General features: G+C 42.4%; 2 long non-coding RNA genes across 2 annotated transcripts; one reads left to right on the top strand and one right to left on the bottom strand.

Annotated features, from left to right (window-relative positions):
* The first annotated feature begins 3284 nt into the window (after positions 1 to 3284).
* LOC308582515 lies at positions 3285 to 18629 on the top strand. Its single transcript, XR_014005724.1, has 2 exons — positions 3285 to 3318; positions 16943 to 18629. It is a non-coding gene; the product is annotated as an uncharacterized lncRNA (long non-coding RNA).
* On the bottom strand, positions 15059 to 17328 carry LOC308582504. The gene is made up of 2 exons (XR_014005713.1): positions 17237 to 17328; positions 15059 to 15152 (listed from the first exon to the last, which is right to left on the bottom strand). It is a non-coding gene; the product is annotated as an uncharacterized lncRNA (long non-coding RNA).
* Positions 18630 to 18899: the final 270 nt, after the last annotated feature.

Raw genomic sequence — 18899 nt, 5'->3', positions numbered from 1 at the left:
CAAGAGGACATAATGCATTGCAGCAGTCGTCCCTGGATATCACTACAGCATGGATAAGTGTGGCCATGAGCGTAGCCAAGGGGGGTGGGGCTTGTGATATCAGGTGACTGACAAATGGGTGATCCCACCTGCCTGTCAAACTTGACCTTCCAATGGACCAGATCCAGTTCTCCACCTTTGAGCTTAAGGAGAGGAAGCGTGGTCTTGGAGGACAATGTTCAGCTGTCAGGTCTGGTGTTCGCCACTCCTGCTTTAGGGGGAGTATAACCCCATCTGAAACAGCTTGAATATAATTTCTCTTCACAAATACATTGCCTGTCCACAGAACTGGCTTGTCTTTCCAGCTCATTGCTGATTCCAGGCCCTGGTTCTGCTGTTCCACTTGCTCACCTTAGTCCAATGAGGAAGAGACAGAGCTGGGTATTGTCAGCATGCTAATAGCACCTCACTTCAAATCCCAAAATGACCTCTCCCAGCATTTCCATGTAAATGTTTGAAAGACAGCATCAGTGCAATGGGGCTGAGCAGCAGCACCTTCTGAAATTGACAGGAGTAGAATTTCCCTATCGCCAAGTCTACAACTCTCAACCTAGAGAGCCCATCCAGAAGCGCACCATGGTCAATGTTATTGAAAGACCGGAGAATTAGCAGAAGTGTGCTCTCTGCAAGTGTCCTTCTTCTGGCATACAGTGGTACCTCAGGTTAAGTATAATTCGTTCTGGAGGTCTGTTCTTAACCTGAAACTGTTCTTAACCTGAAGCACCACTTTAGCTAATGGGGCCTCCTGCTGTTGCTGCGCCGCCGGAGCCCGATTTCTGTTCTCATCCTGAAGCAAAGTTCTTAACCTGAAGCACTATTTCTGGGTTAGCGGAGTGTGTAACCTGAAGCGTATATAACCCAAGGTACCACTGTAGTTTATTCCATCTGGTGTCCAAGGCCGTCACCAGACCTGAAATCAGATTAAAATTAGTCCAGACAATCACTCTCATCCAAGAGCACCAAAAAATGGGATACGGTATTAGTGACTGAGCAATAATAATTATCCTCAGTGTCCAAGGAGGGTTTTTTTAGGAGCAGCTTCCCACCTGGGCTTTGAGACTCCAAAGCCTGCATTGATGAAACCCTCAGATATGCCCTGTCACTTTGTGCTTAGATCTGTATACATTAGCAGGATCGAAGTTTGTACACTTTTAGGGGTGCTGCAGCCTCCTCTTCCCTCCCCCACCCCAATATATACATAAACTGATTATCTCCATGTTTTTTTAAAAAAATAAAAATTGCAGACACAATTAGGAGTGAAGATTGCCACATGGATTCAGATTCCTTTCTAACATACATTTTTAAAATGTTAATTCCTTCTTGTTTCCTCTTTATTTCAAAGATCTGTGCTACTTTTAAGAACATAATTTGTCAGCTTAGAATACAAAGTATTGATCAAAGGACAACTGGCAACTCTTTTATACAGTGAAACAGAAATCCAAGCATCAGAACTCTGCATCAGCAACTGTAAGTTTTTAAAGCTTCCATCAGCAATTCTATTGCACCACATTCCACTTAGCACAGATGGTTTTATGGAGAAAAACAGATTTTCCCAAGCAAACATATTATATTAATTAGGCTTCTCTCCCCATTCAGGTTATGACAGACAGAACCATTGGCTCATAGCTAGAAATCAAGCTTATCTCCTGATCCTTTAATTAAATAACAATAAAAAATAACAATTTTTGTTTGTTTATCACCCTTTCTAAATATTCATCCCAGGGTGGTTTACAATGAAAATGAAAATCACAAAGCAACGTCAATAAAAATATACAATTAAACAAAACAAATAAAATTATTAAAACTGTAACACAATTAAGGACTGGAGTGAAAAACTTAATTTTCAGTGTTTAAAATACAACTTCCTCCCAATATGTATACTCCAAATTTAGCACTTTGTAATGTAAGGGATTCAGATACTGTACACTATTGCACTGATTTCATGCCCCCTGTAAGCCTTACAATGTGAACACCCTGCCTTCCAGATGTCATTAAACACCCACCATCCTTGAACTCTGACATACTAGGCCAGATAATAATAATGATAATAATGATAATAATAATAATAATTTTATTACTTATACCCCGCCCATCTGGCTGGGGATTTCTGCACATCAGAAGGGGCACAGATTAGCACCCTTGCTGTAAGGTAAGCCAAATACTGTTATCCCCATATGCTCAAAGATCTGCATTGTTTGCCAGTCTGTTACTGGGCCAGGTTCAAGGTGTTGCTATTAGTATATAAAGCCCGTAACAGTTTGGGATCAGCTTCCTTGAGGGATATGCCCACACAACAACTTCAATCTTTGTAACTGTTATTGTTGCATGTGCCACACAGTGTTCATTCTGCACTTGTAAGGAATAAGTCTTTTAGTGTGACAGGCTCATACTTCGGAACTCCCTGCCTATTGACATCAGGCAGACTCTTTGCTGTATCCTTTTTCGGGGCTTGTAAGCGGAGGAAAGTAATTATAAATGTCCTTGTTTCCAGGAAGTACATCCCCGCCCCCTCTCTTTTTACTGGCAGGCTTTCCTGAAGGATATTTGCATTTAGACAAAGGTATATTGATTGCAGCTGTTTTGCAGAGAATAATAGGCAAAGAGAGTAAACATATTTTTAAAGAGGCTAAAATATATCCTGAAATTAAACTAAACTAAACTAAACTAACTAAAATAAAATACAGTGTGTTATGAGGAGTTTGTGACATTCCTAAGAAGTGAGAATCTCACTTGTTTTTCTTTCTGTTCTTTGGATCTTTATAAAGACAGTGGAGTAAACTAATCGAAAGAGAGAAGTGAGGAGAAAGATGTGAAGTGATGGGGGGTGTGTGTGATATTGTTGTGTGTCCATGTCTCTGTGTTCAAAGACTGAGAGGCCGTATGACTGGAGGCAGTGGCATAGACTGGAAGAAGCCAGAGAAAATACCAGATGGACTATTGAAATGGTGGCAGGAGGATTCAAGATTAGGCCTGAAATGACTGAGGAAGCCTTCCTTAAGTTGTGGCATGAATATAAAATAATATTGCTTAACATTCATATTATTTGAGCTTGGTATATATGTTACAGTGGAGTGAAGAAATAGTCTGGTTGAAAGCATAAAGAAACGTATGGTTGAAAAAGTAAATATTGTGTATGTTAAAATAAACCGAACTCCATATTTAATCCAAGCCACTAAATGCCTACTGGAACACAAAGGTTTTTAAGGTTTTCTCTTCTGTTAACCTATAGGTGAAGGAAGCTAAACAAATCTAGGGCTGGTCTACAAAATGCCTCTTTGTGTAAGATGGAGGGCCAGAGTTTAGCCACCCCCCCCCCATACAGATGGATTGATGAAGGTGATTGGTTTTGTTTTACACCAATCACTCTATGGTGTGAACCTGACCTCAAAATCAATAAAGTGGAATAGGAGACTAAAATAGCCATGGCACAAATCAGCAGTGAATTAGGGGAGAAGAGCAATGGCAAGGATGACTCAGTCACTTGTCATTAACCATCTTCAATTGTGTGAAGAATTAAAAATGGTGATTAAAGTCTGTTATGGAATACGTAACCTGCAATAAGTGATCTTGAGTGAGCACCCACAAGATCAGTCTCTCACGCTTGCTGATAAATTTCTGTGCTAGCACTATTGCATTACAGCATTTCCCGCATTCCATTAAGCATTGCAACTTGGCTGCTGTACCCTCTTGTCTTGCAGCTGTGTGAACAGCTTGCACTTTGGAGCAGTTCTCTGTACACCTTGGACAAGGGAGCAGCCAAAAGCCAAGGTGAGACTGCATAAAGTTAACTGAAATGTAATGGGTAAAAGCATTAAGTGATCCAAATGTTGATGGATGAGAGTTGGAAGCCACACTTAATAACTGTTGACAGTTTGCTCCGTAGAGATGCAAAATGACATTATTGTGAAGCTTTTGTATAGCTTTCTATCTGAGGGTGCTTGCTTAATGGCGTTGGAAGGCTGGTGGCTACTAGCTACTGCACACCCACCTGGTACTGGGGACTGAAGGAAGCCATTTGACTGTTCTGATCACTGCCAGAATAAAAGAGAAATAAGTCTGAAAGTTTGCAGCTTTCTGAAAAGAAGCAGTCTTGTGTAGACTGCGTGCTGTTCCTTTGGGGAAACGGATGCTGCTTTAAATACCAGCTTTGTTTGTCTAGGTGTCTGCCTGCTGCTCTGTACTTAACTTGCATTTTTGTAAAGAACTTTAAAAACCGCAACATCAGAAGTCCTCAATATTCACAAGGGAACTGGTTCTGTGTAAAAGTTGCTTCTGAAACTTCCTACTATTAAGGAAAGTAGGCTTGTGAAAGAGTAAAGCAAGTGGGACAGGGGAGAAAGGAACCCCAAATTACAACCCTGGATGTTTTTAATCAAGCTGATTCATGATGGTTTCTAAATCTGTAAGTGGAGACATCAAACTGAATTTTAAAGTCCTTTTCATTCAAGGTACAAGTTTAAGCCGAATAATAACCATTATACTTCATCTAAGACCTATTTAATGCTCAAGTCACTACAGTACTTTCCCGGTTTCCCCCCTGATATATCTGCAGGTTTTTACTAGGCTTCCAAATGCTGTTTCAGCTTGATTTATAGAAAATGCTTAGTCACTGACATTAGCTTTGCTTTTTATGTGTGAAAAAAGAGACACTCCTTAGCGTTCCTTTACAGCACTTTCTGCCAAGAAGCTGCAGCTGCCCTGCTGTTGAGAAAGCTGACTGACCAACTTCCTAAAGGTCTATGGCTCTATGGCTGCAGATGAACTGTGGTGTAGCAGTCGGACCATCAAACAAAGGGATTGGGTGACTTAAGTCAAAATCCCCATGCAACAGTGAACTTCACTGAGTGAGTTTAGGCTAGTCACCACCTCTCAGCCAACTTTTCATCACAAGGGCTGCTGTGAGGACAGGGGGCATGTATGGTGCCTTGAGATCCTTGGAATATAAATCATGGATTCATGGAATTGTAGAGTTGGAAGGGGCCCCAATTGGGATGTAAATAAATGAATAAACTTCTGAAATCGATGCACAGAAATTCAGCTACCTGCAAAAAGTACAGGAGACTCGTTTTTCCCCTGAAGTCCAGCCAAAGAACAAAACAAGTACACAAAATCCTCTGCAAACTAATCTGTCACTTTTCATCTGCTCTGATGAGAAAAAAAGTGCTCAATTCAGTTAAAATGCCCTACTTTTAGCCTGAGGAGACCCTTACAAATTTGGAATTTCTAGGCTTAGTTACTTCAGTCAGTTATTATTGGTAGGAAAACAAAAGGATTGTAAATCTGTGCATGGAAATTACCTCACAGAGGAAGGATGTGGACAATTTGGTGAAGACTTAACAGCTATCTTGAAACATTTGGCTGAGAGGCCTGCTGCCTTGTTATGCAAAGCCATTGGCATGGCTTGGTCATTGTTGTCAGACAAAGGGTGTTAGCGGGCAATTTAACCTTTCTTTAAAGCCCTTACCAAAGGAATGTATCTTGACTTACCCTCACCTGCAGTGCCTGGGGCAGGGAACCTTTTTCGTTGAAGGGCCATATTCCTTGCTGGTTAAAGGGTCCCCCAACACAAACCAGTGATGAAAAGGGCCAGGGACAAAAGTAGGCAGAGCAACAAATGTTACTTCTACCTTTGTGCAGGAGACTCATTTCTTCCAGGGCTGGCCCACCAGTGATGCAAGATGAGGTGATTGTCTCGGGTGGTAGGATTGGCAGGGGCAGCAGATTCGGCCTCCAAGGAATGCATTGCTCACTGCTGCTGCCACAGGTGAGGTGGCAGTTATAGCTCCTTTGAGGCCAGAGCTGCCGCCTCCTCAGCAACCCCCTATCCCCATGCTTCATCTGCAGTGGCCTAGTGGTGAATAGGAGGTGCTGCTGGTCTCCTCCTACCCTTGCTCTTCCCCTTGTTCCTAATGTAGATCTTCACTCACCCCTTCTTCCCTGGCAGGGGAGGATGCCATTATGTGATTTCCCTCAGGTGTCAAAATGTCTTGGGCCAGCCCTGGCTTCTTCATGCACAGACATCCCTTCATCTAGTTCAGGCTTCCTCAAACTCGGCCCTCCAGATGTTTTTGGCCTACAACTCCCATGATCCCTAGCTAGCAGGACCAGTGGTCAGGGATGATGGGAATTGTAGTCTCAAAACATCTGGAAGGCCGAATTTGAGGAAGCCTGGTCTAGTTCAATAAGAAGCATGAGCAGAGCCAGACAAAAAAACAGAGCTCGGGAAGGGCGTGGTTTGGGAGAGAGTCCTGAGGACCAAACATGGAGGACGGCCATATTTGGCTTTCAGGCCCAAGGTTCCCCACCCTGTGTTTGTGGAGCAGAAATCTGTTTTACTTAATATAGGAGAACGTATTTATTATTATTTTTTCAACATAGTTTCTTCCCCACTTTATCCTCACAACAGCCCTGTGAGGCAGTATGACTGACTCAAGGTGAATTTCATAGCAGAGCAAGGACTTGAACCTGCCTTGGTCTCCCCAATCATTGTCCGATAGATTAATATGCTAGTCATACTATCATACTGGTTCTCTTGCCAAGAAATAAGCAAGTAGTTTTTGGATTCTAAGCTGGTCTTACTTCTTTCTGACAAGTGCTACCTGCCTGAATGTTTGCATTTGCAGCCCCATCACCTGTCCACATTCAACAATGCTACAGCTCTCCAGCTTACACACTCATATCTTACAACACTCAGAGAAGGGCTACTAGTTTGAAGTTCCATCCTGAGCTGCTAAAGTGATATTCTCCCCCTCCTCTGGGGCAGGCAGGGGAGGATAGTTAGTGGTTCAAAGCTATTACTAAAAAAATAGACCCCAGATCACAGCCAGTAGACAAGATAAGCTGCACTTCTCCCCTCTATGCTATTCTCCAACTCCACAATTGGAAGCTAGAAATTGCAGCTTTGGATGTGATTGGCAGAAGTTAAGCGAGACCTCAGTACTGCTGAATCTAATTCACAAATTAAAACCTTTGCTAAGAAATATACACATTGCCAAGTAGGAAATGGGAAAGACATGTGATGACATATTATAGTTCACAAATTTTATTTGCCCCCAAACTAAGAACATTTCAGCAGAATAGTGTCCTTTGAATTTGATGACAGCATCTGTGAGCTGTGTAAGTAGGTTACTTGTAGCTGTGATTCATCATTCTAATATGAATTCCAGAAGTGTGCCTGTATTAGTCAGTAACAGCAAGAGGGTACTCCTGAAGCACCTTACCTAGTAACTCGTTTAGCCTGGCATGAGAAACAGCCTTTTTCAGCACAGTGGAGTAGGAAGGTGGAAAGGAGTCATATCAATTGGCGTACAGAAGAGGGAAACCAGGACTCATCAAAGCTGCTTGTGGTCTTTATAATGAGGTTTGACTCACATAACCTTTCCCAGGGATGAAAGTGTATTACATGTTTCCCCACCACCACACACCAAGATTATGGTATATCTAGCCTGGGGAACAGCGCTTTAACAATTATATAATGGGCAAAGATTCAGCAAGTGTAATTCCTGATTGCTGCATTTCCAGGTTGTGGGGTAAAAAAGCACCTTTCAAATTCTAGCTGTTGCACAATTGTTAAAGGCACAGAGGATGCTACCAGAAAAAGGTGGCATCTCTATAAACAATTTTTTTTAAGCCTCTAGCCCTTATATTTGCAGGTATATTAAGGGAAAACATGCAGACAATATTTTGCTCACATTTTCAGTTTGAAGCAAGCTTGCTCCTGCTTTCCTGCATCCTACCCAATGAATGGAAACCACTGTTTAATGATTAATTGATCAAGGAGAAGAAAGCAGCAATAGCTCTGTTAATTGGACAGAATTTAAAGGAGGGAAACTGGATTTTGATGTGTGGCTGTAAGATGACTTTCCTTTTGGGCCAGGGATAAGAAACTAGTGGCCCTTCACACATTGTTGGATTATAGTTCCCCACTACTGTTCTAGACTCAGCCTTAGAATTAAGACTTCACAATGATTGCTTAGTAATTTCTGGTGCTAATTTGAATTACTTGCAATGCATCTTACTGTATTACATTTACTATCCATGGTCTAGAAGGATTGTGTGACTTTATCTTGGGGAGGTGCTTTGTGCTCAGTCCAGCTGTGCAACTGGGGGGACAGAGCTTGGATCTGTTTGTTTCCCCTGACTTTAAATGCTTGTTTATTCCTGTGAAGAGAAAGATTGGTTTCCTTGACACCCACCCAAACATGAATGTTATTGATCAAATTATTGTTTTCACCCTCAAACATTGCAGGCGATATTATAGGGGGTGAATTATAATATCTTCACAAAGAGGCCTCACCGCTCCCAAACCTGAAGCTAAACTGTTTGACTGATGCAGTGCTATGGGTGTGATCTGAAAGAAGAATCAGGTTGTCACCTTTTTGTTTTCGGAAACTTAAAGCTGGGAGCCTCTGAGCATACATGGAAGGCCTGTCCTTTGACAAGTGCCTGCTTCCTGCTTGTATTTTTGAGCTGGGGAAATCTGGTGGTTGGAGCCTTTAATCACAAGGGTAGCTTTGTGGTGCCATATATGTTATGCTGCCAAAGAGGTGGCCTTCGATGGGAGATGGTTTGCAGCATCAGGACTTAGGGGGAGAATCTCAGGTTCTGCCAGACAGGGCTCTTAAAAGTAAGAATCAAGTACCAATCTGGTCAGCCTCTGGATTTGCCAATTTGTCCTTTGCCATGGGCAGCAAAATGTCTTGGGCCAGTCTTGTTTCATGCTAGAATGTCTAGTCCATGAGACTGATTACTCTTATAGTGATGGCTGATCCTCTAATGACCTTCCCATGCCTAATCCTGTATCTGAGGACTCCTCTGTTAGCGCAGGGGTGAGGGTGTTGCTGAACTACAACTCCCATCAGGCATAGCAAGCATGGCCCAAGGCCAGGGATAATGCAATTTATAGTTCAGCAACATCTGGAAGGCTAAAGGCTCCACATGCCTATCTTAGTGGAAGAGAAAATACTCTCTACTATGGAAGATACAAGAGCAAGTTTTTTTAAATTTTGTTTTGTTTTTAAAAAGAAGTGGGAAAGCTTTTCCTTTCAGTCCGTGGCCTGTTGCTAGGAAAAATTACCTCAAGGCCTGTTGTTAATTTCCGAGACCTCTGACCCCACAGATTTGTGCTAATCTTGCCCATTAGCCTCGCCTTGTTCTTTTGCCTAATAGGCTCCAGGGACTGGCCTCTTTCTGAAGCACATCTTATTGATTCCAAGCCAGGGGGTTGACGCAGATATGGTTCTACAGACCATGTAAACTAAGACACATAACTTAGAGCAGCTAACTTGTGGCGCTCGAGATGCTGTTGGGCTCTAACTCCCAACTCCCATCAGCCCGTGCTGGCACGGTCAATGGTGAGGGGTGTGGGGAGTCCAGCAACACCTGGAAGTCCACTGTGTAGCCACCCCTTTCCCTAGAGTTTTTTGCGCCTTTCAAATTGGTTTGATACTCATGGTTTTGTTTGGTGGAGGCAAACTATGAGCCTGGGCTCAGATGGTATCTTAAGCCAAACCATGGCTTAGCGCTGTGTAGCAAAGCAGCAGCAGCAGCAGGACTAGGACGGAGCACAGCAGCCTCTCTAGGAACCCACGTGCTTGTATTCTTTGCACTATGCTATGGTTTGGCTTGGCGGTTACATGAGAACTGAGCCAATGAGAGAGACCATTCTGTGCTGGCAGAAGCTCCTTTCTGGACTTTTGTGGTCTTTGCTAATTGTTCCTTCCTGGACTTTTGTGATCTTTGCTAGGAGCAAAACACAAAGCATTTGGTAGAGAATGCACACATTAATGTGCCTGATTTGCATAATTAGCAAGTAATTACATATCAGGCTACTCATATTGGGGGAACTGGGTTTTGACCATCTTAGTTGCTGGCATTGGTTGGTGCTGACTCAGTTTTGGTCCTGGGCCTTGAACTGTAACCTAACATGCACAAAAATTGAGCCTAGGCGAAGGGGATTCCTTCACTTATTTTGGTGCCTGGAAAAGCTTGATTTCTGCTTGCCAGTCTGCTGTTAAAGGCACAGCTTCAAAACTAGTAAAAAGAAAAGAAAAGTTGGTAACCTCATTCACAAGAAAATAGTGTTACAGGATCCCAGTTTGCATTCTTCTGACAGTTCTTCATACACTGGGGTGGTGTAAGTTCCTCTGGTCCTTCTAAATTAGATAAGGTGCAACTTTAGCAAGGAACAAAGAACTGATCTTCTAAGCAACAAACTTAAAATCCTTCTGACCTCATAGGCAGGGAGAATGCCCTTGTCCTTGTAGCAACAGCTCCAGACATCAGGCCATGAAAGCTAACTTTAGTCCAGGATTTAAAAGGTTTCCTCTGCCATTAGACAGAATTTGCCTCCAAGTTTTCATTTCAGTGTTGGCATTTAATGCTCCTGCTCTTGGCCCCAGCTCTCTGGCTTTGAAACTTTCTCTCGCGCACGCGTGGGGAGGGGGGGGGGAATGCCACCAACCAACAATATCTCAAGGATTATCTGAGCAGTAAATGCTAAGTAGGCAAAACCAGATAACCCTTCCTGAGTTCTCATTAACATGCCAACCTTTGTTTGCCAAGATCTGATTTAAAAGAAAAGAATACAGATCATATTTTTGGTGCTGTCACTTTAATGAAAGTATCACTTGACAAAACCAACAGAAGAGAGAGACATTTGCAACCAATTATGTTATTGCTGATCAGTCAAATTGCATTGAAAATTACATGTTGAGTTTTATTCAGGGCTGCTGATAAATTAACTGGCAGCCTAGTGCTGAGATCCAGTATCAGTCTAATATCACATTGGTTTAATTTGAAATGCAAAAGAAGTGGGGGCATTTGTGGCAGGAGGCTAATGTAAGCTACATGGTTATTAACACAGTGTAGCAATAGCCATCATTAGCAATGGCTGGAGGGATCCCTTTTTTTGTACCCCTTGACCCAATCAAAAGCAGCCTTTGAACAGGGTATAAATCAGAATGGGATTTGGCTGTGTCTTATGTAAATTCATAGCTGTGGCTACTTTTAAACTTCTGCTTTCACAAAATATAAAATTATTCCTCATAACCACAAGAGGAAGTTGGGTACTTCAGCATATAATTCAGAGGTTACCAAATCGCTGGCTAACAATCAGTTTATGGAGAAATACTTGCTCTGCACTCCTGCTTCTGGGGAAGATAGTGATATTTCCTCCCCACGGCAGATGCACTTCTTGGGGGTTTGCGCACAGCTCCATTTTCTTAATTAGTACTGACATTTTGAGCTATCAAGTCATAAGCTTTTGGGGGGGATGGAAGAGACCCAATCAAGTGATGTCTTCAGAAAACAGTTTGATTTCAATGCATGGAAAATAACAGGTGAAAAAAGAAAAAGAAAATTCATATCTTAGGATTGGATAAAAAGGATACTGCAGAGGTATCCGGGGGTTTTTTTGTTTTGTTTTTTTACATCCATGGCTATTGGATACACCATAGAATCCAAGCTGCATGCCAATGACATTTATACTATGCACTCAGAAAAAATTATGTAGATTGATTTATCTTTTTAAAAGAAAACTCCAATTTTGCTTTTCCCTTTTGCTCTTCATTTGGATAAACTGAAAGCATGCAAATCTAATTTCTGCTTTTGAAATCTGCATTGATTCCTCCTTTTTTGGTGCTGGCAGGGCTTCTCCACTTTTACCAACTTGTGATAGGCAGAAATCCAGCCAGTGCAGCTTTTCCAACATAGAGGTACAATGTGCTTCGGTTGAATTTCTGCCTCTCTGTTTCATTGTTAAAGTCAAAGGATGCTGCTAGAGAGAAAAGGTGGTAGCCTTCCCTACCAGGACTGGCTGGCTGGTGCGATGTGGGATTCCAGAGTGTGGGATAGGTGAATAAATTCCCAACTGGCTACAGAAACCACAGGGCTCCAAACTGGGGCTAGAGAAGAGAAGGGCTGGGCTTGCCTTTTGACGCATGGTTGCCTGGAGTCCAAAAGGTGCCGGGATGATTTTGAGTAGTCGCCTCTCTATTTTTTGTTCTCTATTACTTCTCATTCTACTCTATGAGGGATGAAGAGGAAATCCCTCCAGCTCCCTAATTGTCTTCTGCAGGCTTTTTGAAAGCAAACTTTCCTATCAGACACCCCACTCTTAAAGGAAAAAAAGAAATCAAAATGAACACAAAGAGATAGGTGTCTCAATATTGCAAGAGGCTGCAGTGCAAAGTGGTGTGGTGTGTTTCTTGAAGGTAGCATGATGAGACCTTTCAGTGCATGAGAAGCCACTAATGGCAAGTGATACCAATCATGTTTAGCATCAAGTTGAATTCAGTTGCTAGAGCTGGCACAATCTGTGTGTTTGCGCGGGGCGGGGGGGACTTTGGCAATCTTTTGCAATATGTCACCCTGTGTGAGGCCCCCAAATGGATATTCTCAATTTTGCGCTCCCTTGCCTCAACGCCCTCTGTGGGCACAACAGCAAGCCCTTGGGTGATTCAAGTTCCAAAGCGACATGAGTACATGTTTCAGATTTAGTTTAACCCAAGAGCTATGGGCTCCAGCTCAGAAAGAATTGTTCCGTCAAACAACCTGAATTGTAGCCACTGTAAACCAAAATTCTAATGACAAAACCCTCGAGCGGTTTTCCCGATCAGCTCCTGCAGCATCTAGGAAGCAACAAATGCAGTTATTCTTTTTCCTTGTTCAAGGATATTCCTTCACATGCCGCCCAGAGTACATATACCTTCTTTATTTACGGTGAGAATGTGAACATCGCACTTCTCTTCGCACGCTTCATGTTAAAACCTAGGTGTTTGGGTAAACTGGTAACTTAAATGTTCCAGAGATTTAATTACCAAAGCTGTGGGTGGGTGGGGAAATAAAAAGGTATTTGGAAATATAGTTTACAAATAATTTAGAAGAGCTAGTAAAGATTAATCATGAGAAATTATCAGTCCTCCAGACCCTGCCTCTGCATGCAGGGAAAGCCCCTAACTCACTGAGGGTTTGAGACCCACTGGTTACCCTCACCTGGTGTAGGCAACCAGTCAAAACTGTTTTCCGGGTTGTGGCCACTGTCACATGCTGACAGCTTCTAGGAGCCACTGGTGAGAGCTAAGTACGGGATGGGGACCAAAGGTGAATAAGATACCCCAGAAGAAGCACAATGTGTCCCCCACCAGAAGTACTATGCCTCCCCTAACACCCCATACACCCCACAAAATATATTAACTTTTGAGGTACAAGTGATACTCGGAAAATTAGAATATCGTGGAAAAGTTCAGTTATTTCAGTAATTCAACCTAAAAGGTGAAACTAATATATGAGATAGACTCATGGCATGCAAAGCGAGATATGTTAAGCTTTTATTTGTTATAATTGCGATGATCATGGTGTACAGCTGATGAAAACCCCAAATTAACAATATCAGAAAATTAGAATATTAAATGAAATCAGCAAAACAAGGACTGCAAATAGAGCAATATTGGACCTCTGAGAAATAGAAGCATGCATATGTACTCAGTACTTGGTTTAGGCCCCTTTTGCATCAATTACTGCCTCAATGCGGCATGGCATGGATGCTATCAGCCTGTGGCACTGCTGAAGTGTTATGGAAGACCAGGATGCTTCAATAGCAGCCTTCAGCTCTTCTGCATTGCTCGGTCTTGTGTCTCTTATCTTTCTCTTGGCAATGCCCCATAGATTCTCTATGGGGTTCAGGTCAGGCGAGTTTGCTGGCCAATCAAGCACAGTAATCCCATGGGCACTGAACCAGGTTTTGGTACTTTTGGCAGTGTGGGCAGGTGCCAAAGTCCTGCTGGAAAATGAAGTCAGCATCCCTATAAAGCTCGTCTGCGGAAGGAAGCATGAAGTGCTCCAAAATCTCCTGGTAGACAGTTGCATTGATCCTGGACTTAATGAAGCACAGTGGACCAACACCAGCTGATGACACAGACTGTGGAAACTTCACACTGGACTTCAAGCATCTGGCATTGTGTGCCTCCCCATTCTTCCTCCAGACTCTGGGTCCTTGGTTTCCAAATGAGATGCAAAAGCTGCTCTCATCAGAAAAGAGATTTGGGGAGCCATGTCATCACCTGGGAAGGTAAACTGCGTTTCCATGCTCTGCTCTGGTTTGTCAGAAGCGGCTTAGTCATGCTGGCCACATGACCCAGAAACTGTACGGCGGCTCCCTCGGCCACTAAAATGAGATGAGCACTGCAACCCCAGAGTCGTCCGCGACTGGACTTAACTGTCAGGGGTCCCTTTACCTTTAAACTCAATATACATAAATTTTAATTAATGACTGATTACTTTGTAGTAGGTGACTTCCATTTTTTTTACTAGTTATTTTAAGTTTTTCTCCATCAGCGTTTATGTTATGTGCCTAGAGATTTATTTCCAAACGCCACACAAAAATATACAGTGTCTGTCTCTTGGAACAAGTCTCTCAACCCTTTAGGCTGCCCCTCTCTGCATAATCATTATTTATCTTTGCTCTTAAAATGTTCCTTCTCTGAATTTGTCCTGTCCAAGAGGGCTTAGATCACTTCCCTTGCTGCACCATAGCTGGGAATTTGCAAAGACTTTCATTCAGTTTGTTCTATATAGCACCTCTTACTTCCCAGATGCTGGCTTTCGGAATTCTGGAAATCAACGAGGTGCAAACTTGGATTCCCCAAATGCCTACTTGCATGAATAGAAACACCCCTTTACATTCACACCCCACAAGGTAGTTAAGAAGGTCCTCTCTTTGGGTGTTTTTGGGTAGAGACAACAAAGAAACACAGCAGTCCTGCCTCAGTCAGAGGCAAGAGATGGCCTGGGCTGCCAATGTATACAGTATAGTGTGTGGGTCCCACTTAGACTTGTCATATTCTTTTTACCAAAAAATGGTGCCTCTGCAATGTGAATTTCACAGGCTTATTAAATGATGAAGAAAAAGGCCACACAGTGTAGGTAAGCACCTAGTGCTTGGCCCATTTATCTTGTGGGTTTCATAACAAAAGGGCAGTGTCCAATCTTAGACCAGCATTGAGAACTGGAGAATATGAGCTGTTGCTTCAACTTCTCTTATTCCTTTCACTTTACAATTGTAGTAAGAGAGCCTTGGGCCTATGGCTGGCCCAGAACATTTTGGTGTCTTGAGGCTGAAAATACAATAATAGTTTAAACAATATATTGATCAAAAATATCCCTCCTTTTAATAATTCCTGAAATCTGACACCCAATGCAGCCATTTAATTCTACCTTATTGCATGGGCAGCCTTGCTTTATACAAACAAAATATTATTATTATTATTATTATTATTATTATTAATAATAATAATAATAATAATACTTATATTTGTGTGTGTGGTGCTTGACTTCTTAGCATTTTAGTGCATTTCTGACATGTGTCCTTCCAAGAAATTCCAATAATCTCCTAGAGACAGTAATACTTAACATATAACAGCAGGCTGGGGGAACCTATGGCCCTCAGGATGCTCTTGAACATCCAGCATGGCTAATATTCAGGAATTATAGTCCACAAACCACCTGAAAGGCCACAGGCTGCCCACCCCTGTGCTATGGAAAAGGAATCTGCAGCTGTTCTTGCCTCACTGTTGAATGGGATTTGCCAGTGGAAGGGCTGTCTTTTGTCTAAGGACCCAGATTGTATCCTGCTCATGTCTAACAAGAGGGAATAACATTCCTGGTGAATGCCAGCTCTGTTACCCCCCCCCCCCGCCATTACTCTTATCTTGTGAAGTGAATTGAGACTGATAAGAGTGATGTCCGGATCTCCTCTGTCTACAGTCTGACAAGATGGAGTGGAAGACAAGTATCAGTGCCTTTTAACTTCCAAGTGTTTTGTCAGAACAGGTAGTTGCCTCTTTACGGGAGGAACATGAGTCTTCCTCCTGATAGGGACCTGGAGGAAATGTGTTTGTGTTTCTTCCGTGATGGATGACACAGCAGTTTACCCTTGAAATCGCACACCCTGGAAAAGGATAATCAGGTTTCGGTTTCTAAGGTGTTTTCACACATTTGGCTTCAATCAAATTTTCTCAAGCTTTCTCTCCAAACAAATATTACCTTTATTTTGTTTGCCATGTACATTGTACGGCTCAGGGAGTCTCAAAGCTCCCCTCTAGAAACAAGAGAATGCAACTTACTAATTCTCTTTGCCACCTTAGTAGCTTTCTAGAAGAGGGAGTTGCTGAGCTTCAGCACAGCTGAAGGCAAGAGGACAACATTGCAGCTGGCAGGCAGTCATGTGACTCAAGAGACCAATAGGGTTTGCTGTAGGGCAGGAGTGGGGAACCTAATTTGTATGCATATATGCAGTGCGTTTTTTCTTTTAAAAAATGTTCGGGGGTACTCTCATTTTGATTCAAGAAAATCACCATTTTATAGTTCAAATTAGGGAAAAAAAACTGTAAATGGACAAAAGTACAAAGATTCACAAAGTGTTTAGGGTATGCGTATCCCTGCGCACCCCCAGAAAAAAGCACTGCATATATGCAAATTTAGAAATAATTACTGTAATTTAAATAGAAATACCAATATTTTACTATAGAAATATCATTTTACTATGGTGAGGAAGACTGTGATCAGATGGCTTGTGAGCCTGTTCAGTTGTCCAAGTGCTAACTGTTAATGGGCACCCTCAAGTCTTCTCTTCCTTCTTCCTTTATTTATTTATTTATTTATTTATTTAATGCCTGAAAATGTGACAGGAAGGCTGGCAACATCAACCCCACCATATGAGAATCCCTTACAATCACCAGTGCCGGGAGACAGACAGTCAGGTTGTATATCCACAGTGTTTTTGCCTAGTGCCTAAATATATGTAACAAAGGTACCAGGCAAGTCTCCCTAGGGAGAGTATTCCACAAACAGGGAGCCAACACAGAAGAGGCCCATTCTTATGGTTCTTTATCTTTATAATGGACAGCATTTCAAATAGCATTTCAGATAGAGGACTCCTCCAAAGAGATGACTGTCACCTGCAAAGTACCCTACTACTACAGCATCAATGAAAAATTTCTTTGTGAAAGCCTGATCGCCATAACCAGAAATGATGCAGAGGAAGCTGCCCTGGCCTACAGAATACATCATTATCTGGCACAGAAGCAGAGAATAATATTTACAGCCTTCCAGTACATAAAGCAGTTTTGCTGAGAGACGCTGCACATTTTGTTTGTCATGGGTGTGGACTGGAGTCTGGAAGCAATGTGTCAGAGCTTACCAGGTCTACTTTTGCTCATCATCCTAAGTCTTTCCTCCTCTTCCTTAGCAGGATAAAGAAGCGTCCAGTTGGCTGAAGAGGCTTATCAGCTCTCTCTGTCTGGGTGTTAACAATCTATTTGTCTAAGTACCTGTCACATTCACATGCCATGTTTCCATTGTGACTCACTATATTTGTCTGGTTATTTTTTCCCCAGTTCAGGATTGTGCGTGCGTCTGTCTGGAGGCTCTCTGCCTTGCCTTATTGGTGCCACCATTCTGAGGCAACAGCTAGTTATATCTAAACGTTGTCCAATAACAAATCAAGCTCCATTCATTGTCCCTTTGGGGCCATTCCTATATCCCACATACAACTCCCGAAAAACTGTCTCGTAGAAACCAAGGCTGTGTTTATTTAAATCAACAAGCTGAATTAAGTCAACCTTTGAAATCAGTAGGATTTGGCTGTGCAAGATGGCATCCTCACTGGGGAACCATTGCGTTCTTTGTGTTTAAGGATGAAATCAGGGCGGACCCTACCATTGTGTAGTGTGAGGGAAGCCACCTCAGATGGCAGATGTGGAGAGTGGAAGCAAGGTGCTGGTACTCAGAGCTGCGTGTGCCACACAGCATGCCCTGTGCCCTCTAAGCTAGCTTGTGATGGAAGACGGCTTTCCCATCAGCAGCATTACAGTCAGATTCAGCTACTGGTCTGATTAGCTCCCGTGCATGGAATACAAAGTCTTCTCCTTTGGCTCAGGCAGCAAAATTAAATTGGATAAAATGAAACAGAAATCCTTCTACCTGCCGCACTACCTGCTACCATCAGGGACCAAGAGCTTATTTAGACCTGATGTTCCACAAACCACCTTGCTGTGGTTAGGTGGCAGCAGGTAAAAGCAGATAAAGGCAAATGAGTCAGGTGATCTATGGGCTGAAGGAAAAGGCAGCTGCCATAAGCCTGCTGGAAATATGAATCAACTCTTCCCCCATTGCCTGTGCTGAAGGTGCTGGCATGATTTAAAGGTGGCAATAAGAATGGTTCCCCACCTTTTGATACTTGGGTCATGAGTGTTTCACCTCCTCCTGGATTATATTTTAAGCACATTGCACTCTTACACCCAAAAACATACTACATATGTGTTTTTTCAGTATTTCTTCTAGGGCTTAATTCTGCTTCCACAGATTTTAATGAGTTCCTGAAATGGGTCTTTATAACTTGTAAAGAAAGTGAGTGAAGCTTATCATTTTGGATTTGTAGAATGAGTGTACAAAATATTTGCGAACCATTCTTGTATTGAAATGCAAACAGAAAACCTAGACCAGGCTCCTGTTCTTCAATGTTTGACTATGTTGATGATGTTCCTACCATACTCAGGTTTGCTGTATTGCCTTAAATAAACATACTGCCCAAATGTGCAAATTGTTCTTGAGGGGGCCCTGAAACACACTGACTGTGAACCATGCTTCTAGTGAATTTGCTAAGGAACCCATCAACTATAAAACTGCTTTTATATATTCCTATATTATCTCCAGGCTGGTGGAATACTGCTTTCCACGATATTTACTGAGTCAATATTTGTTGTAATGAAAACAGAATCACCAGAACAACACTTTAAACACAAGATAACGGTTTACACTTTAGAAACTCTACTAAAATTTCTTTTTTCTTTTTATCAGTGGTG

This window comes from Podarcis bocagei (assembly GCF_964188305.1).
Source record: "Podarcis bocagei genome assembly, chromosome: 2".
Lineage (NCBI taxonomy): Eukaryota > Metazoa > Chordata > Lepidosauria > Squamata > Lacertidae > Podarcis > Podarcis bocagei.
Note: the sequence above shows the minus strand (reverse complement) of the source record. Positions and strands in the feature narration are given on the sequence as shown.